This window comes from Podarcis muralis, chromosome 8, assembly GCF_964188315.1.
Source record: "Podarcis muralis chromosome 8, rPodMur119.hap1.1, whole genome shotgun sequence".
NCBI lineage: Eukaryota > Metazoa > Chordata > Lepidosauria > Squamata > Lacertidae > Podarcis > Podarcis muralis.
Genome location: NC_135662.1, coordinates 63,667,573 through 63,673,572, shown reverse-complemented (window position 1 = coordinate 63,673,572; position 6,000 = coordinate 63,667,573).

Sequence of the window (6,000 nt, the reverse complement as noted above, 5' to 3'; positions counted from 1 at the left end):
TTCACCAGAAGCAGCTTAGTCATGTTGGCCACATGACCTGGAAAGCTGTCTGTGGACAAATACCAGCTTCCTCGGCCTGAAAGTGAGATGAGCGCCACGACCCCATAGTCATCTTTGACTGGACTTAATCATCCAGGGGTCCTTTACCTTACTCTGCACTGATTGGCAGCAGCTCTCCAGGGTTTCAGACGAGCCAGCTGGAGATGGCAGGGATTGAACCTGGCACCTTTTATAATATTATTATTATTATTATTATTATTATTATTATTATTATTATTATTATATTTATTTATTTATACCCCGCTCATCTGGCTGTGTTTCCCCAGCCACTCTGGGTGACTTCCAATCAAGTGTTAAAAACAATACAGCATTAAATATTAAAAACTTCCCTAAACAGGGCTGCCTTCAGATGTCTTTTAAAGAGAGGATAGCTGCTTATTTCCTTCACATCTGAAGGGAGGGCGTTCCACATGGCGGGCGCCACTACCGAGAAGGCCCTCTGCCTGGTTCCCTGTAACCTCACTTCTCACAATGAGGGAGCTGCCAGAAGGCCCTCGGTGCTGGATCTCAGTGTCCGGGCTGGACGATGGGCGTGGAGACACTCCTTCAGGTATACAGGACCGAGGCCGTTTTGCATGCAAGCAAGTGCCCTGACACTGAGTTATGCCCCCCCCCATGTCCCCACTCACTGTGTCAGTGAGTGAATATGAGAAGCCACCCTCTTTTGTGTGCAACCAGCAGGATCAGACATGTGACACTTTCTATTGAAATGGTTAGCATGTTTTATTACCTGGTGGGAGCAAAACAAAATAATGGCTCCCAATCTTGTGTAGAAACTCCAGATGTGGCAATCCCTCTGCTGGCAAGCAGACCTGTTTGTCCCCATGCACTAAATTAGCCCCTGCTACTAAAACAAGCTGAAACTTCCTTCCACCCCATGTAGCCAGATGTGTATAAAATAAGCTCTTTCCCCCCGCCATTCATTCCCCAACTCCTTAACCGCCCTGCTGCTGTATCTAAAATGCACTTTCTATATAACACAAGGCAGAAAACTGGAACATTTGCTTTCAGAACTTGGTTGTTGCTATGAAAAGATTTAAGTCAGGATGACAACAAAGTCTGAACAGACATGATGTTTAGGAACAGTTCTTCCCACGATTTTGCTGGCGCTATAGAAGAGCAGCTTTTGCATTCTGTTCTTGTGTATCACTTTGATCCGACAAGCTTTGACCTGATAATAAATCCCACTGAATGAAATGGGAATTGCTTCTGAGCGGACATGCGTAGGATTGCAGGCTAAGTTGTCCTTATTTAAAGAGTTGTCTCTTATTTCAAAACTCCAGGACCTAACAGACACAAAATGGTGAAGCAAGGTTTCTGCACGTTGGCTGACATGGAAGGGCGAGTCAGGAGGATGGAGGAGATGGGGGTGAAGATCCTGGTGCGCCCTGGGAGAAGACTTGCAAGCTGACCTGGAGCATGAATTTTTGAAAGACCCTGAACATCAAGGCAGCCCTCAGTGGGTCCCTGATGAAGGAGCACTGCAAAGTCAGTTGCAAGCTCTGCCACAGCTACTGCCACCATTGAAGGAGCTGCAGGCAACTTCTCCTTCAAAGGCAGCCTCTGGGATGAACCAGGACACACTGAAGAGTCTTGTGGGCAGGCTCCAGAAGACCATGCCCACCACTGAAGAGAGGGTGCAAGTCATTGAGCAAAAGAGGAGACATCCTTTCTCAGCTCACCCAAGAACTCACCCAAGTGTGGAATGAAGCTAACTGGATTTGAATGGTCTCATCCAAGTAGCTGAATAACTGTCATGGTTGCCATCCAAAGTACCTGATTCGTACCTGACTTTTCTATTTGAAGTTTCGGCTTAGCCGCAATGCTCCCATCACCTAGAGAGAGAATTCACTGTATAACGCAAAAGCAAAAGATTCTCAGAAAGAAAATGAGAAAACAGATCCAAAACCACAGAGCTACTGTTCCTTATAAGAATATTATCGCACCATGCAAAATCCATGGGAAGGGCTCCTTCTGTGCAATCCTATGCACCCCACCCATCCCATGATTGCAGATATGTGCATGATATTCCTGCTTGCGCAGCCTTCCCTTTGATCACAAGGCAGCACACAGGGAAATTCCGCCAGTGTTTTCCGCCTCCCCTCCTTGCAATCCTTCTGAAACACAGACCCCAGTTATTGGGGATTAGATAGAACAGATGCATGTAAGATGCTTAGCGCTTTGGTCCAGACAAGGCCACTTTCCAATCAGCTCAGAGGAAACAAGGTAATTAGATGGAATCTTGGCCAGAGAGAGAGAAGGAATTTGGTTGTTACTAGACCATAAGATTCCTGTTCCTGCCCCTTCCCTCTTTTCCCCGTGTTTCTCATTTCCCTCCCCTTGTACACAGCAGCTGATGTCAGCTAAGAGCTGCTAAACAGGTCGGGTCTCTGCTGAAGAAACTTGTGTCACTTAAGCAGGGCAATGAATCAAGAGTGTCCTTTTAAAAAGCAACAGCTTTTGGATCGGAGACAAACGGCGCTGTGTGTCCCTCTAGCTGTTTCTGGGATGGCAGGGAAGTTGGCAGGAAAGCTTCTCGATACAATTTAAGCTTTGTCTGACGGTCTCATCGTTAAAGAAATACACTCTGCTAATAAAGACAAAGAACATCAGTGCTGGGGAAGTGGTAGCATGCGGAGGGGAGATGAGCCACAATGACTGAGTTTCTGGTTATTACCAGATAAAATGGGTTGGGAGCATGTGAATCAGACAGACTGAGATGGTTTGAGTTGATTGGCCAAACTTTTGAAGACTTGTAGCAGAGAGAGAAAATGCTGTTTTGGTCGCATGTAACTTTGACCCTCTGAAAGCCCAGCTCTGCACATGTTTAGTTTTTTCACTCAGAAGTAAGTCCCACTATGTTTCCTGGGTGGCAGGATGGTCTAAACATGTCTCTGTCAGTGATGAATACCTATGAACCTGAAGCAAGCTTCCCTTGTTGAGTAACAGAAGTAGAGAATTCCCATTTCTCTTGCCTTCCCTGCAGAGCTATTGATCGAAAGAGTGAAATAGTAATAGTCTGAATGTGAGTGAGGGAAAGAGAGGAGTAGGAGACTGAGGTTTGGTGGGGCAGATCCTTCAAAGAAGTTTCTCCACGAAATGTTGCATCTGATAATAATAATAATAATAATAATAATAATAATAATAATAATACTAATAATAATAATAATAATAATTTGGGCGGCTTCCAACAGAATATTAAAATACAATAACCTATTAAACATTAAAAACTTCCCTAAACAAGGCTGCCTTCATACGCCTTCTAAAAGTCTGATAGTTTTTCTCTTTGACATCTGGTGGGAGGGCATTCTACAGGGTGGGTGCCACTACTGAGAAGGCCCTCTGCCTGGTTCCCTGTAACTTGACTTTTTGCAGTGAGGGAACCGCCAGAAGGCCCTTGGCACTGGACCTCAGTGTCCGGGTAGAACGATGGAGGTGGAGACACTCCTTCAGGTATACTGGACCGAGGCCGTTTAGGGCTTTAAAGGTCAGCACCAAAACTTTGAGTTAGGCTGGGGGGGGGGACCAAAAACATTCAAGTCTACTTTGGGAAACGTGTGTGCTCTGCCTTCACTTATTTTATTATATGAGATGGACAAAGAAAACTAACAACCCCGCCTCACCCCTCCAATTAATTTTCAATTAATTGTGCATAGCTCTATGGATGCTTACCACACTTCCAGTGCCTCTGGCAGAGGCTTTCCAGCAAACAAGTGCTCATCATAATCTGCAAGCATCCTCCTATGGCCAAGAATGGACAAGCTATCTATTTGTTTTGGGTATCCAGTGTTACCTTGCAGGAGAAATTGACTTTCTGGAAGTAATTAATTATTTTGTATTGAATGAGGGCAGGAAAGAAAGTTTTAATTTGAATGGGTTTGTTTATGAAATGCTTGCAGCTGTGTTGGAAACATTAGAATAAAAATAAGCAGAACCACTGACAAGATAATGCCTTTATTAGGACCAAAAAAAGGTGCAAAATGACCAGCAAGCTTTATAGAGCTCTTCTCCAGGGTTGGATGCTCGTTAAATAAAAGCAGGAGGGGGGAAAAAAAAAGGGGGGGGGGAAACGACATAGTAGAAAGCCCCCAATGTGGGCTATGATGTAATTTCAGAAATGTAGAAAATGCAAATCCGGAATTAAAATAGAAACTTTCCTGACATTATTCACAGTATTGTGTGTGAGAGATAGGAACTTGATGCAGAGGGGAAGCCCATGTTACAAGTTTATGCTGGTCTGAAAAAATGAAGCTAGGCCCCTGAGTGCATTTGATTTTCTCACCCCCATCCCACTGCCCGCCATGATCCAAGTGAGCCAACTTTATCACAGTGCTGCACTATACTGAATAAAAAATTATATTGTGCCTTCTGTAGGCACCCACTCCTTTTTCCTTCCTTTGTCACTTTGTATAGCCCCCTTTCTTAAGTATGTGAGACCTTGCTCTCCGCTCCTGCACAAATAGGCTTGTTTCCTTTCACTTCTGAAAGGCAGATTCTGCTGCAAGGTTCAAGGTTGCAACCAGCCAGCCTTCCCTTTTTACATGGATCCCCTCTCCCAACATTCAGGAGTTGCTGGTCACAGGCCATGTTCGGGTCCTCATTGGGCTGGGGTGGTTTTTGGGGGGCAGAGGGTCTCCTTTGGGTTTTACCCTTCAATATTTTTGCACTTCTGTAAACTTTAGGGTTTCCTGAAGCTTGAGACTGTGCTCCCCCTCATGTTTCGATGTACATAACCCTGTTTTGGCTTCATCGTTGCTGGTACTTGAGCTATTAGTGATGATGGATTGCATCATCATAGTTCTTTCAAGTGGTCAAAGCTCTTTAGGTTGATTTATGGAGTTATAATCCTTACAGTGGGACGCGGGTGGCGCTGTGGGTAAAAGCCTCAGCGCCTAGGGCTTGCCGATCGAAAGGTCGGTGGTTCGAATCCCCGCGGTGGAGTGCGCTCCCATTGTTCGGTCCCAGCGCCTGCCAACCTAGCAGTTCGAAAGCACCATCGGGTGCAAGTAGATAAATAGGGACCGCTTACTAGTGGGAAGGTAAACGGCGTTTCTGTGTGCGGCTCTGGCTTGCCAGAGCAGCGATGTCACGCTGGCCACGTGACCCGGAAGTGTCTCCGGACAGCGCTGGCCCCTGGCCTCTTGAGTGAGATGGGCGCACAACCCTAGAGTCTGTCATACGGGCAGGGGTACCTTTACCTTTTAATCCTTACAGTAAACCTGAACATGAATATTAACCCACATTGTTGGAATTAGCATTTTTATATTGCAGATGAGGGCTGAGTCTGAGACTGCTTTGGCCTTTCTTTCTTTCTTTCTTTCTTTCTTTCTTTCTTTCTTTCTTTCTTTCTTTCCTACTTACTTACTTACTTAGGGACCCCTGACCATTAGGTCCAGTCGTGGCCAATTCTGGGGTTGTGATGCTCATCTCGCTTTACTGGCCGAGGGAGCCGGTGTATAGCTTCCGGGTCATGTGACCAGCATGACTAAGCCGCTTCTGGCGAACCAGAGCAGCGCATGGAAACGCCGTTTACCTTCCCGCCAGAGCGGTACCTATTTATCTACTTGTACTGCGTGCTGTTGAACTGCTAGGTTGGCAGGAGCAGGGACCGAGCAATGGGAGCTCACCCCGTCGTGGGGATTTGAACTGCCGACCTTCTGATTGGCAAGCCCTAGGCTCTGTGGTTTAACCCACAGCGCCACCCGAATCCCTTACTTACTTACTCACTCACTTACCTATCTACTAAATGTGTGGCAGGAGTTTTGAACCACTCCCTCATATGTATCTGAGTCGATTCAACCCTCTACACCAGAATATCCGGGTACCAAAGCAACAGTCCCATGAAGAACTATTGCAATTTATCAGGGATGCATCTACAGAAACAGAGCAAAGGGACATTTATGGACATCATTTACAATACTACATCTGAATCGAGCCTCT